Source organism: Myxine glutinosa, chromosome 5, assembly GCF_964187855.1.
Source record: "Myxine glutinosa chromosome 5, kmMyxGlut1.1, whole genome shotgun sequence".
NCBI classification, from domain to species: domain Eukaryota; kingdom Metazoa; phylum Chordata; class Myxini; order Myxiniformes; family Myxinidae; genus Myxine; species Myxine glutinosa.
The window spans coordinates 3704351-3721848 of NC_136265.1; the positions used below are offsets into that span (position 1 = coordinate 3704351).

Consider the following 17498-nt stretch of genomic DNA (forward strand, 5'->3'; position numbering starts at 1 on the left):
GACACATTCTCTTATTATTAAACATCATGGGGAGAAATAGCAGAAATAATGATTAAATCGACACATTCTCTTATTATTAAACATCATGTGGAGAAAGAGCAGAAATAATGATTAAATCGACACATTCTCTTATTATTAAACATCATGTGGAGAAAGAGCAGAAATAATGATTAAATCGTCACATTCTCTTATTATTAAACATCGTGTGGAGAAAGAGCAGAAATAATGATTAAATCGTCACATTCTCTTATTATTAAACATCATGTGGAGAAAGAGCAGAAATAATGATTAAATCGACACATTCTCTTATTATTAAACATCGTGTGGAGAAAGAGCAGAAATAATGATTAAATCGACACATTCTCTTATTATTAAACATCGTGTGGAGAAAGAGCAGAAATAATGATTAAATCGTCACATTCTCTTATTATTAAACATCATGTGGAGAAAGAGCAGAAATAATGATTAAATCGTCACATTCTCTTATTATTAAACATCGTGTGGAGAAAGAGCAGAAATAATGATTAAATCGACACATTCTCTTATTATTAAACATCTTGTGGAGAAAGAGCAGAAATAATGATTAAATCGACACATTCTCTTATTATTAAACATCATGTGGAGAAAGAGCAGAAATAATGATTAAATCGACACATTCTCTTATTATTAAACATCTTGTGGAGAAAGAGCAGAAATAATGATTAAATCAACACATTCTCTTATTATTAAACATCATGTGGAGAAAGAGCAGAAATAATGATTAAATCGACACATTCTCTTATTATTAAACATCTTGTGGAGAAAGAGCAGAAATAATGATTAAATCGACACATTCTCTTATTATTAAACATCATGTGGAGAAAGAGCAGAAATAATGATTAAATCGACACATTCTCTTATTATTAAACATCATGTGGAGAAAGAGCAGAAATAATGATTAAATCGACACATTCTCTTATTATTAAACATCTTGTGGAGAAAGAGCAGAAATAATGATTAAATCGACACATTCTCTTATTATTAAACATCTTGTGGAGAAATAGCAGAAATAATGATTAAATCGTCACATTCTCTTATTATTAAACATCATGTGGAGAAAGAGCAGAAATAATGATTAAATCGACACATTCTCTTATTATTAAACATCATGTGGAGAAAGAGCAGAAATAATGATTAAATCGACACATTCTCTTATTATTAAACATCATGTGGAGAAAGAGCAGAAATAATGATTAAATCGTCACATTCTCTTATTATTAAACATCATGTGGAGAAAGAGCAGAAATAATGATTAAATCGACACATTCTCTTATTATTAAACATCTTGTGGAGAAAGAGCAGAAATAATGATTAAATCGACACATTCTCTTATTATTAAACATCTTGTGGAGAAATAGCAGAAATAATGATTAAATCGTCACATTCTCTTATTATTAAACATCATGTGGAGAAAGAGCAGAAATAATGATTAAATCGACACATTCTCTTATTATTAAACATCATGTGGAGAAAGAGCAGAAATAATGATTAAATCGACACATTCTCTTATTATTAAACATCTTGTGGAGAAATAGCAGAAATAATGATTAAATCGTCACATTCTCTTATTATTAAACATCATGTGGAGAAAGAGCAGAAATAATGATTAAATCGTCACATTCTCTTATTATTAAACAGCGTGTGGAGAAATAGCAGAAATAATGATTAAATCGTCACATTCTCTTATTATTAAACATCTTGTGGAGAAAGAGCAGAAATAATGATTAAATCGTCACATTCTCTTATTATTAAACATCATGTGGAGAAAGAGCAGAAATAATGATTAAATCGTCACATTCTCTTATTATTAAACATCATGTGGAGAAAGAGCAGAAATAATGATTAAATCGTCACATTCTCTTATTATTAAACATCATGTGGAGAAAGAGCAGAAATAATGATTAAATCGACACATTCTCTTATTATTAAACATCATGTGGAGAAAGAGCAGAAATAATGATTAAATCGTCACATTCTCTTATTATTAAACATCGTGTGGAGAAAGAGCAGAAATAATGATTAAATCGTCACATTCTCTTATTATTAAACATCATGTGGAGAAAGAGCAGAAATAATGATTAAATCGACACATTCTCTTATTATTAAACATCGTGTGGAGAAAGAGCAGAAATAATGATTAAATCGACACATTCTCTTATTATTAAACATCATGTGGAGAAAGAGCAGAAATAATGATTAAATCGACACATTCTCTTATTATTAAACATCATGTGGAGAAAGAGCAGAAATAATGATTAAATCGACACATTCTCTTATTATTAAACATCTTGTGGAGAAAGAGCAGAAATAATGATTAAATCGTCACATTCTCTTATTATTAAACATCGTGTGGAGAAAGAACAGAAATAATGATTAAATCGTCACATTCTCTTATTATTAAACATCATGTGGAGAAAGAGCAGAAATAATGATTAAATCGACACATTCTCTTATTATTAAACATCGTGTGGAGAAAGAGCAGAAATAATGATTAAATCGACACATTCTCTTATTATTAAACATCATGTGGAGAAAGAGCAGAAATAATGATTAAATCGTCACATTCTCTTATTATTAAACATCTTGTGGAGAAAGAGCAGAAATAATGATTAAATCGACACATTCTCTTATTATTAAACATCTTGTGGAGAAAGAGCAGAAATAATGATTAAATCGTCACATTCTCTTATTATTAAACATCGTGTGGAGAAAGAGCAGAAATAATGATTAAATCGTCACATTCTCTTATTATTAAACATCTTGTGGAGAAAGAGCAGAAATAATGATTAAATCGACACATTCTCTTATTATTAAACATCTTGTGGAGAAAGAGCAGAAATAATGATTAAATCGACACATTCCCTTATTATTAAACATCATGTGGAGAAATAGCAGAAATAATGATTAAATCGTCACATTCCCTTATTATTAAACATCATGTGGAGAAATAGCAGAAATAATGATTAAATCGTCACATTCTCTTATTATTAAACATCATGTGGAGAAAGAGCAGAAATAATGATTAAATCGACACATTCTCTTATTATTAAACATCATGTGGAGAAAGAGCAGAAATAATGATTAAATCGTCACATTCTCTTATTATTAAACATCATGTGGAGAAAGAGCAGAAATAATGATTAAATCGTCACATTCTCTTATTATTAAACATCTTGTGGAGAAAGAGCAGAAATAATGATTAAATCGTCACATTCTCTTATTATTAAACATCTTGTGGAGAAAGAGCAGAAATAATGATTAAATCGACACATTCTCTTATTATTAAACATCGTGTGGAGAAATAGCAGAAATAATGATTAAATCGACACATTCTCTTATTATTAAACATCATGTGGAGAAAGAGCAGAAATAATGATTAAATCGTCACATTCTCTTATTATTAAACATCGTGTGGAGAAAGAGCAGAAATAATGATTAAATCGTCACATTCTCTTATTATTAAACATCTTGTGGAGAAAGAGCAGAAATAATGATTAAATCGTCACATTCTCTTATTATTAAACATCATGTGGAGAAATAGCAGAAATAATGATTAAATCGTCACATTCCCTTATTATTAAACATCATGTGGAGAAATAGCAGAAATAATGATTAAATCGTCACATTCTCTTATTATTAAACATCATGTGGAGAAATAGCAGAAATAATGATTAAATCGTCACATTCCCTTATTATTAAACATCGTGTGGAGAAAGAGCAGAAATAATGATTAAATCGTCACATTCTCTTATTATTAAACATCGTGTGGAGAAAGAGCAGAAATAATGATTAAATCGTCACATTCTCTTATTATTAAACATCTTGTGGAGAAAGAGCAGAAATAATGATTAAATCGTCACATTCTCTTATTATTAAACATCATGTGGAGAAATAGCAGAAATAATGATTAAATCGTCACATTCCCTTATTATTAAACATCATGTGGAGAAATAGCAGAAATAATGATTAAATCGTCACATTCTCTTATTATTAAACATCATGTGGAGAAATAGCAGAAATAATGATTAAATCGACACATTCTCTTATTATTAAAGATCATGTGGAGAAAGAGCAGAAATAATGATTAAATCGTCACATTCTCTTATTATTAAACATCATGTGGAGAAAGAGCAGAAATAATGATTAAATCGACACATTCTCTTATTATTAAACATCATGTGGAGAAAGAGCAGAAATAATGATTAAATCGTCACATTCTCTTATTATTAAACATCATGTGGAGAAAGAGCAGAAATAATGATTAAATCGACACATTCTCTTATTATTAAACATCGTGTGGAGAAAGAGCAGAAATAATGATTAAATCGTCACATTCTCTTATTATTAAACATCTTGTGGAGAAAGAGCAGAAATAATGATTAAATCGACACATTCCCTTATTATTAAACATCATGTGGAGAAATAGCAGAAATAATGATTAAATCGTCACATTCCCTTATTATTAAACATCATGTGGAGAAATAGCAGAAATAATGATTAAATCGTCACATTCTCTTATTATTAAACATCATGTGGAGAAAGAGCAGAAATAATGATTAAATCGACACATTCTCTTATTATTAAACATCATGTGGAGAAAGAGCAGAAATAATGATTAAATCGTCACATTCTCTTATTATTAAACATCATGTGGAGAAAGAGCAGAAATAATGATTAAATCGACACATTCTCTTATTATTAAACATCATGTGGAGAAATAGCAGAAATAATGATTAAATCGTCACATTCTCTTATTATTAAACATCGTGTGGAGAAAGAGCAGAAATAATGATTAAATCGACACATTCTCTTATTATTAAACATCTTGTGGAGAAAAAGCAGAAATAATGATTAAATCGACACATTCTCTTATTATTAAACATCATGTGGAGAAAGAGCAGAAATAATGATTAAATCGTCACATTCTCTTATTATTAAACATCATGTGGAGAAAGAGCAGAAATAATGATTAAATCGACACATTCTCTTATTATTAAACATCGTGTGGAGAAAGAGCAGAAATAATGATTAAATCGACACATTCTCTTATTATTAAACATCATGTGGAGAAAGAGCAGAAATAATGATTAAATCGACACATTCTCTTATTATTAAACATCTTGTGGAGAAAAAGCAGAAATAATGATTAAATCGACACATTCTCTTATTATTAAACATCATGTGGAGAAAGAGCAGAAATAATGATTAAATCGTCACATTCTCTTATTATTAAACATCATGTGGAGAAAGAGCAGAAATAATGATTAAATCGACACATTCTCTTATTATTAAACATCGTGTGGAGAAAGAGCAGAAATAATGATTAAATCGACACATTCTCTTATTATTAAACATCGTGTGGAGAAAGAGCAGAAATAATGATTAAATCGTCACATTCTCTTATTATTAAACATCGTGTGGAGAAAGAGCAGAAATAATGATTAAATCGACACATTCTCTTATTATTAAACATCATGTGGAGAAAGAGCAGAAATAATGATTAAATCGACACATTCTCTTATTATTAAACATCTTGTGGAGAAAGAGCAGAAATAATGATTAAATCGACACATTCTCTTATTATTAAACATCATGTGGAGAAAGAGCAGAAATAATGATTAAATCGACACATTCTCTTATTATTAAACATCGTGTGGAGAAAGAGCAGAAATAATGATTAAATCGTCACATTCTCTTATTATTAAACATCATGTGGAGAAAGAGCAGAAATAATGATTAAATCGACACATTCTCTTATTATTAAACATCATGTGGAGAAAGAGCAGAAATAATGATTAAATCGACACATTCTCTTATTATTAAACATCTTGTGGAGAAAGAGCAGAAATAATGACTAAATCAACACATTCTCTTATTATTAAACATCTTGTGGAGAAAGAGCAGAAATAATGATTAAATCAACACATTCTCTTATTATTAAACATCTTGTGGAGAAAGAGCAGAAATAATGATTAAATCAACACATTCTCTTATTATTAAACATCGTGTGGAGAAAGAGCAGAAATAATGATTAAATCATCACATTCTCTTATTATTAAACATCGTGTGGAGAAAGAGCAGAAATAATGATTAAATCAACACATTCTCTTATTATTAAACATCGTGTGGAGAAAGAGCAGAAATAATGATTAAATCGACACATTCTCTTATTATTAAACATCATGTGGAGAAAGAGCAGAAATAATGATTAAATCGACACATTCTCTTATTATTAAACATCATGTGGAGAAAGAGCAGAAATAATGATTAAATCGACACATTCTCTTATTATTAAACATCGTGTGGAGAAATAGCAGAAATAATGATTAAATCGACACATTCTCTTATTATTAAACATCTTGTGGAGAAATAGCAGAAATAATGATTAAATCGACACATTCTCTTATTATTAAACATCGTGTGGAGAAAAAGCAGAAATAATGATTAAATCGACACATTCTCTTATTATTAAACATCATGTGGAGAAATAGCAGAAATAATGATTAAATCGACACATTCTCTTATTATTAAACATCGTGTGGAGAAAGAGCAGAAATAATGATTAAATCGACACATTCTCTTATTATTAAACATCGTGTGGAGAAATAGCAGAAATAATGATTAAATCGACACATTCTCTTATTATTAAACATCGTGTGGAGAAAAAGCAGAAATAATGATTAAATCGACACATTCTCTTATTATTAAACATCGTGTGGAGAAAGAGCAGAAATAATGATCAAATCGACACATTCTCTTATTATAAAACATCATGTGGAGAAAGAGCAGAAATAATGATTAAATCGACACATTCTCTTATTATTAAACATCTTGTGGAGAAAGAGCAGAAATAATGATTAAATCAACACATTCTCTTATTATTAAACATCATGTGGAGAAAGAGCAGAAATAATGATTAAATCAACACATTCTCTTATTATTAAACATCGTGTGGAGAAAGAGCAGAAATAATGATTAAATCAACACATTCTCTTATTATTAAACATCATGTGGAGAAAGAGCAGAAATAATGATTAAATCGACACATTCTCTTATTATTAAACATCATGTGGAGAAAGAGCAGAAATAATGATTAAATCGACACATTCTCTTATTATTAAACATCATGTGGAGAAAGAGCAGAAATAATGATTAAATCGACACATTCTCTTATTATTAAACATCGTGTGGAGAAAGAGCAGAAATAATGATTAAATCGACACATTCCCTTATTATTAAACATCATGTGGAGAAATAGCAGAAATAATGATTAAATCGTCACATTCCCTTATTATTAAACATCATGTGGAGAAATAGCAGAAATAATGATTAAATCGTCACATTCTCTTATTATTAAACATCATGTGGAGAAAGAGCAGAAATAATGATTAAATCGACACATTCTCTTATTATTAAACATCATGTGGAGAAAGAGCAGAAATAATGATTAAATCGTCACATTCTCTTATTATTAAACATCATGTGGAGAAAGAGCAGAAATAATGATTAAATCGACACATTCTCTTATTATTAAACATCATGTGGAGAAAGAGCAGAAATAATGATTAAATCGACACATTCTCTTATTATTAAACATCATGTGGAGAAAGAGCAGAAATAATGATTAAATCGACACATTCTCTTATTATTAAACATCGTGTGGAGAAATAGCAGAAATAATGATTAAATCGTCACATTCTCTTATTATTAAACATCATGTGGAGAAAGAGCAGAAATAATGATTAAATCGACACATTCTCTTATTATTAAACATCATGTGGAGAAAGAGCAGAAATAATGATTAAATCGTCACATTCTCTTATTATTAAACATCTTGTGGAGAAAGAGCAGAAATAATGATTAAATCGTCACATTCTCTTATTATTAAACATCATGTGGAGAAATAGCAGAAATAATGATTAAATCGTCACATTCCCTTATTATTAAACATCATGTGGAGAAATAGCAGAAATAATGATTAAATCGTCACATTCTCTTATTATTAAACATCATGTGGAGAAATAGCAGAAATAATGATTAAATCGTCACATTCCCTTATTATTAAACATCGTGTGGAGAAAGAGCAGAAATAATGATTAAATCGTCACATTCTCTTATTATTAAACATCGTGTGGAGAAAGAGCAGAAATAATGATTAAATCGTCACATTCTCTTATTATTAAACATCTTGTGGAGAAAGAGCAGAAATAATGATTAAATCGTCACATTCTCTTATTATTAAACATCATGTGGAGAAATAGCAGAAATAATGATTAAATCGTCACATTCCCTTATTATTAAACATCATGTGGAGAAATAGCAGAAATAATGATTAAATCGTCACATTCTCTTATTATTAAACATCATGTGGAGAAATAGCAGAAATAATGATTAAATCGACACATTCTCTTATTATTAAAGATCATGTGGAGAAAGAGCAGAAATAATGATTAAATCGTCACATTCTCTTATTATTAAACATCATGTGGAGAAAGAGCAGAAATAATGATTAAATCGACACATTCTCTTATTATTAAACATCATGTGGAGAAAGAGCAGAAATAATGATTAAATCGTCACATTCTCTTATTATTAAACATCATGTGGAGAAAGAGCAGAAATAATGATTAAATCGACACATTCTCTTATTATTAAACATCGTGTGGAGAAAGAGCAGAAATAATGATTAAATCGTCACATTCTCTTATTATTAAACATCTTGTGGAGAAAGAGCAGAAATAATGATTAAATCGACACATTCCCTTATTATTAAACATCATGTGGAGAAATAGCAGAAATAATGATTAAATCGTCACATTCCCTTATTATTAAACATCATGTGGAGAAATAGCAGAAATAATGATTAAATCGTCACATTCTCTTATTATTAAACATCATGTGGAGAAAGAGCAGAAATAATGATTAAATCGACACATTCTCTTATTATTAAACATCGTGTGGAGAAAGAGCAGAAATAATGATTAAATCGTCACATTCTCTTATTATTAAACATCTTGTGGAGAAAGAGCAGAAATAATGATTAAATCGACACATTCCCTTATTATTAAACATCATGTGGAGAAAGAGCAGAAATAATGATTAAATCGACACATTCTCTTATTATTAAACATCATGTGGAGAAAGAGCAGAAATAATGATTAAATCGTCACATTCTCTTATTATTAAACATCGTGTGGAGAAAGAGCAGAAATAATGATTAAATCGTCACATTCTCTTATTATTAAACATCATGTGGAGAAATAGCAGAAATAATGATTAAATCGTCACATTCTCTTATTATTAAACATCATGTGGAGAAAGAGCAGAAATAATGATTAAATCGACACATTCTCTTATTATTAAACATCATGTGGAGAAAGAGCAGAAATAATGATTAAATCGTCACATTCTCTTATTATTAAACATCATGTGGAGAAATAGCAGAAATAATGATTAAATCGACACATTCTCTTATTATTAAACATCTTGTGGAGAAAAAGCAGAAATAATGATTAAATCGACACATTCTCTTATTATTAAACATCATGTGGAGAAAGAGCAGAAATAATGATTAAATCGTCACATTCTCTTATTATTAAACATCATGTGGAGAAAGAGCAGAAATAATGATTAAATCGACACATTCTCTTATTATTAAACATCGTGTGGAGAAAGAGCAGAAATAATGATTAAATCGACACATTCTCTTATTATTAAACATCGTGTGGAGAAAGAGCAGAAATAATGATTAAATCGACACATTCTCTTATTATTAAACATCGTGTGGAGAAAGAGCAGAAATAATGATTAAATCGTCACATTCTCTTATTATTAAACATCGTGTGGAGAAAGAGCAGAAATAATGATTAAATCGACACATTCTCTTATTATTAAACATCATGTGGAGAAAGAGCAGAAATAATGATTAAATCGACACATTCTCTTATTATTAAACATCTTGTGGAGAAAGAGCAGAAATAATGATTAAATCAACACATTCTCTTATTATTAAACATCATGTGGAGAAAGAGCAGAAATAATGATTAAATCGACACATTCTCTTATTATTAAACATCATGTGGAGAAAGAGCAGAAATAATGATTAAATCGACACATTCTCTTATTATTAAACATCGTGTGGAGAAAGAGCAGAAATAATGATTAAATCGTCACATTCTCTTATTATTAAACATCATGTGGAGAAAGAGCAGAAATAATGATTAAATCGACACATTCTCTTATTATTAAACATCATGTGGAGAAAGAGCAGAAATAATGATTAAATCGACACATTCTCTTATTATTAAACATCTTGTGGAGAAAGAGCAGAAATAATGATTAAATCAACACATTCTCTTATTATTAAACATCTTGTGGAGAAAGAGCAGAAATAATGATTAAATCAACACATTCTCTTATTATTAAACATCGTGTGGAGAAAGAGCAGAAATAATGATTAAATCATCACATTCTCTTATTATTAAACATCGTGTGGAGAAAGAGCAGAAATAATGATTAAATCAACACATTCTCTTATTATTAAACATCATGTGGAGAAAGAGCAGAAATAATGATTAAATCGACACATTCTCTTATTATTAAACATCATGTGGAGAAAGAGCAGAAATAATGATTAAATCGACACATTCTCTTATTATTAAACATCGTGTGGAGAAATAGCAGAAATAATGATTAAATCGACACATTCTCTTATTATTAAACATCGTGTGGAGAAAGAGCAGAAATAATGATTAAATCGACACATTCTCTTATTATTAAACATCGTGTGGAGAAAAAGCAGAAATAATGATTAAATCGACACATTCTCTTATTATTAAACATCATGTGGAGAAATAGCAGAAATAATGATTAAATCGACACATTCTCTTATTATTAAACATCGTGTGGAGAAAGAGCAGAAATAATGATTAAATCGACACATTCTCTTATTATTAAACATCGTGTGGAGAAATAGCAGAAATAATGATTAAATCGACACATTCTCTTATTATTAAACATCGTGTGGAGAAAAAGCAGAAATAATGATTAAATCGACACATTCTCTTATTATTAAACATCGTGTGGAGAAAGAGCAGAAATAATGATCAAATCGACACATTCTCTTATTATTAAACATCGTGTGGAGAAAGAGCAGAAATAATGATTAAATCGACACATTCTCTTATTATTAAACATCGTGTGGAGAAAGAGCAGAAATAATGATTAAATCGACACATTCTCTTATTATAAAACATCATGTGGAGAAAGAGCAGAAATAATGATTAAATCGACACATTCTCTTATTATTAAACATCTTGTGGAGAAAGAGCAGAAATAATGATTAAATCGACACATTCTCTTATTATTAAACATCGTGTGGAGAAAGAGCAGAAATAATGATTAAATCAACACATTCTCTTATTATTAAACATCGTGTGGAGAAAGAGCAGAAATAATGATTAAATCGACACATTCTCTTATTATTAAACATCATGTGGAGAAAGAGCAGAAATAATGATTAAATCGACACATTCTCTTATTATTAAACATCTTGTGGAGAAATAGCAGAAATAATGATTAAATCGTCACATTCTCTTATTATTAAACATCATGTGGAGAAATAGCAGAAATAATGATTAAATCGTCACATTCTCTTATTATTAAACATCTTGTGGAGAAATAGCAGAAATAATGATTAAATCGACACATTCTCTTATTATTAAACATCTTGTGGAGAAAGAGCAGAAATAATGATTAAATCGTCACATTCTCTTATTATTAAACATCATGTGGAGAAAGAGCAGAAATAATGATTAAATCGACACATTCTCTTATTATTAAACATCTTGTGGAGAAAGAGCAGAAATAATGATTAAATCGACACATTCTCTTATTATTAAACATCGTGTGGAGAAAGAGCAGAAATAATGATTAAATCAACACATTCTCTTATTATTAAACATCGTGTGGAGAAAGAGCAGAAATAATGATTAAATCGACACATTCTCTTATTATTAAACATCATGTGGAGAAAGAGCAGAAATAATGATTAAATCGACACATTCTCTTATTATTAAACATCTTGTGGAGAAATAGCAGAAATAATGATTAAATCGTCACATTCTCTTATTATTAAACATCATGTGGAGAAATAGCAGAAATAATGATTAAATCGTCACATTCTCTTATTATTAAACATCTTGTGGAGAAATAGCAGAAATAATGATTAAATCGACACATTCTCTTATTATTAAACATCTTGTGGAGAAAGAGCAGAAATAATGATTAAATCGACACATTCTCTTATTATTAAACATCATGTGGAGAAATAGCAGAAATAATGATTAAATCGACACATTCTCTTATTATTAAACATCTTGTGGAGAAAGAGCAGAAATAATGATTAAATCGACACATTCTCTTATTATTAAACATCATGTGGAGAAATAGCAGAAATAATGATTAAATCGACACATTCTCTTATTATTAAACATCATGTGGAGAAATAGCAGAAATAATGATTAAATCGACACATTCTCTTATTATTAAACATCTTGTGGAGAAAGAGCAGAAATAATGATTAAATCGACACATTCTCTTATTATTAAACATCATGTGGAGAAAGAGCAGAAATAATGATTAAATCAACACATTCTCTTATTATTAAACATCGTGTGGAGAAAGAGCAGAAATAATGATTAAATCAACACATTCTCTTATTATTAAACATCGTGTGGAGAAAGAGCAGAAATAATGATTAAATCGACACATTCTCTTATTATTAAACATCATGTGGAGAAAGAGCAGAAATAATGATTAAATCGACACATTCTCTTATTATTAAACATCTTGTGGAGAAAGAGCAGAAATAATGATTAAATCAACACATTCTCTTATTATTAAACATCGTGTGGAGAAAGAGCAGAAATAATGATTAAATCGACACATTCTCTTATTATTAAACATCATGTGGAGAAATAGCAGAAATAATGATTAAATCGACACATTCTCTTATTATTAAACATCATGTGGAGAAATAGCAGAAATAATGATTAAATCGTCACATTCTCTTATTATTAAACATCATGTGGAGAAAGAGCAGAAATAATGATTAAATCGTCACATTCTCTTATTATTAAACATCATGTGGAGAAATAGCAGAAATAATGATTAAATCGTCACATTCTCTTATTATTAAACATCATGTGGAGAAAGAGCAGAAATAATGATTAAATCGTCACATTCTCTTATTATTAAACATCATGTGGAGAAAGAGCAGAAATAATGATTAAATCGTCACATTCTCTTATTATTAAACATCATGTGGAGAAATAGCAGAAATAATGATTAAATCGTCACATTCTCTTATTATTAAACATCATGTGGAGAAAGAGCAGAAATAATGATTAAATCGTCACATTCTCTTATTATTAAACATCATGTGGAGAAAGAGCAGAAATAATGATTAAATCGTCACATTCTCTTATTATTAAACATCATGTGGAGAAATAGCAGAAATAATGATTAAATCGTCACATTCTCTTATTATTAAACATCATGTGGAGAAATAGCAGAAATAATGATTAAATCGACACATTCTCTTATTATTAAACATCATGTGGAGAAATAGCAGAAATAATGATTAAATCGACACATTCTCTTATTATTAAACATCATGTGGAGAAAGAGCAGAAATAATGATTAAATCAACACATTCTCTTATTATTAAACATCATGTGGAGAAAGAGCAGAAATAATGATTAAATCGACACATTCTCTTATTATTAAACATCATGTGGAGAAATAGCAGAAATAATGATTAAATCATCACATTCTCTTATTATTAAACATCATGTGGAGAAATAGCAGAAATAATGATTAAATCGACACATTCTCTTATTATTAAACATCATGTGGAGAAAGAGCAGAAATAATGATTAAATCGACACATTCTCTTATTATTAAACATCATGTGGAGAAAGAGCAGAAATAATGATTAAATCGTCACATTCTCTTATTATTAAACATAGTGTGGAGAAAGAGCAGAAATAATGATTAAATCGTCACATTCTCTTATTATTAAACATCATGTGGAGAAAGAGCAGAAATAATGATTAAATCGACACATTCTCTTATTATTAAACATCGTGTGGAGAAAGAGCAGAAATAATGATTAAATCGTCACATTCTCTTATTATTAAACATCATGTGGAGAAAGAGCAGAAATAATGATTAAATCGTCACATTCTCTTATTATTAAACATCTTGTGGAGAAAGAGCAGAAATAATGATTAAATCGACACATTCTCCTATTATTAAACATCATGTGGAGAAAGAGCAGAAATAATGATTAAATCGACACATTCTCTTATTATTAAACATCATGTGGAGAAAGAGCAGAAATAATGATTAAATCGTCACATTCTCTTATTATTAAACATCATGTGGAGAAAGAGCAGAAATAATGATCAAATCGTCACATTCTCTTATTATTAAACATCATGTGGAGAAATAGCAGAAATAATGATTAAATCGACACATTCTCTTATTATTAAACATCATGTGGAGAAAGAGCAGAAATAATGATTAAATCGTCACATTCTCTTATTATTAAACATCATGTGGAGAAAGAGCAGAAATAATGATTAAATCGTCACATTCTCTTATTATTAAACATCTTGTGGAGAAAGAGCAGAAATAATGATTAAATCGACACATTCTCCTATTATTAAACATCATGTGGAGAAAGAGCAGAAATAATGATTAAATCGACACATTCTCTTATTATTAAACATCATGTGGAGAAAGAGCAGAAATAATGATTAAATCGTCACATTCTCTTATTATTAAACATCATGTGGAGAAAGAGCAGAAATAATGATCAAATCGTCACATTCTCTTATTATTAAACATCGTGTGGAGAAAGAGCAGAAATAATGATTAAATCGTCACATTCTCTTATTATTAAACATCATGTGGAGAAATAGCAGAAATAATGATTAAATCGACACATTCTCTTATTATAAAACATCTTGTGGAGAAAGAGCAGAAATAATGATTAAATCGTCACATTCTCTTATTATTAAACATCTTGTGGAGAAAGAGCAGAAATAATGATCAAATCGTCACATTCTCTTATTATTAAACATCATGTGGAGAAAGAGCAGAAATAATGATTAAATCGACACATTCTCTTATTATTAAACATCGTGTGGAGAAATAGCAGAAATAATGATTAAATCGACACATTCTCTTATTATTAAACATCGTGTGGAGAAAGAGCAGAAATAATGATTAAATCGTCACATTCTCTTATTATTAAACATCATGTGGAGAAAGAGCAGAAATGATGATTAAATCGACACATTCTCTTATTATTAAACATCATGTGGAGAAATAGCAGAAATAATGATTAAATCGACACATTCTCTTATTATAAAACATCTTGTGGAGAAAGAGCAGAAATAATGATTAAATCGTCACATTCTCTTATTATTAAACATCTTGTGGAGAAAGAGCAGAAATAATGATCAAATCGTCACATTCTCTTATTATTAAACATCATGTGGAGAAAGAGCAGAAATAATGATTAAATCGACACATTCTCTTATTATTAAACATCATGTGGAGAAAGAGCAGAAATGATGATTAAATCGACACATTCTCTTATTATTAAACATCATGTGGAGAAATAGCAGAAATAATGATTAAATCGACACATTCTCTTATTATTAAACATCATGTGGAGAAATAGCAGAAATAATGATTAAATCGACACATTCTCTTATTATAAAACATCTTGTGGAGAAAGAGCAGAAATAATGATTAAATCGACACATTCTCTTATTATTAAACATCATGTGGAGAAATAGCAGAAATAATGATTAAATCGACACATTCTCTTATTATTAAACATCGTGTGGAGAAAGAGCAGAAATAATGATTAAATCGACACATTCTCCTATTATTAAACATCATGTGGAGAAAGAGCAGAAATAATGATTAAATCGACACATTCTCTTATTATTAAACATCATGTGGAGAAAGAGCAGAAATAATGATTAAATCGACACATTCTCTTATTATTAAACATCTTGTGGAGAAAGAGCAGAAATAATGATTAAATCGTCACATTCTCTTATTATTAAACATCATGTGGAGAAAGAGCAGAAATAATGATTAAATCGACACATTCTCTTATTATTAAACATCGTGTGGAGAAAAAGCAGAAATAATGATTAAATCGTCACATTCTCTTATTATTAAACATCATGTGGAGAAAGAGCAGAAATAATGATTAAATCGTCACATTCTCTTATTATTAAACATCATGTGGAGAAAGAGCAGAAATAATGATTAAATCGACACATTCTCTTATTATTAAACATCGTGTGGAGAAATAGCAGAAATAATGATTAAATCGACACATTCTCTTATTATTAAACATCATGTGGAGAAAGAGCAGAAATAATGATTAAATCGTCACATTCTCTTATTATTAAACATCTTGTGGAGAAAGAGCAGAAATAATGATTAAATCGTCACATTCTCTTATTATTAAACATCATGTGGAGAAAGAGCAGAAATAATGATTAAATCGACACATTCTCTTATTATTAAACATCATGTGGAGAAAGAGCAGAAATAATGATTAAATCGTCACATTCTCTTATTATTAAACATCATGTGGAGAAAGAGCAGAAATAATGATTAAATCGACACATTCTCTTATTATTAAACATCTTGTGGAGAAAGAGCAGAAATAATGATTAAATCGTCACATTCTCTTATTATTAAACATCATGTGGAGAAAGAGCAGAAATAATGATTAAATCGACACAATCTCTTATTATTAAACATCATGTGGAGAAAGAGCAGAAATAATGATTAAATCGTCACATTCTCTTATTATTAAACATCATGTGGAGAAAGAGCAGAAATAATGATTAAATCGACACAATCTCTTATTATTAAACATCGTGTGGAGAAAAAGCAGAAATAATGATTAAATCGACACAATCCTGGTTTCATCTTCATCCGAACATCAAAAGCTGCACACACCTTTGTTGTTTGGGTCAAATTAAGGGAGGCACAACCCCCACACCCCCACCCCTTTATATAACGGACCGTTTATCTTTGTCCAGCTTTGACATGGGGACTGAAAATATGTTTCTCGGCTTTTACTGGACGAAATCGGCAGCAAGTTGCAGTAGTAAATACTTTGTACATTCAGGTAATTTGTTCTAAGTTTCACCAACACCTTTTTCTGCATTATTGAGTTTTAATGAGAACCCCCAAATTCACAGCGATTCCCTAATGTCCGTCCGTCCGTCCATCCGCCAAAAATGTGTTGGCGCTCGCATCTCAAAGGCGATAAATTGAAACTAACTGAAACTTGGAATATGCATCGGTGAATAGGTCTAGTTAATGCCTTTCAAAACATATTCAAAATCTGCGCT

General features: G+C 29.2%; 1 protein-coding gene across 1 annotated transcript in view; it reads left to right on the forward strand.

The window, feature by feature from the left end:
* LOC137428762 (chitinase-3-like protein 1) overlaps positions 1-17498 on the forward strand; it is a 218380-nt gene that overhangs the window by 113201 nt on the left and 87681 nt on the right. The gene's annotated exons all lie outside the window — the stretch shown is intronic.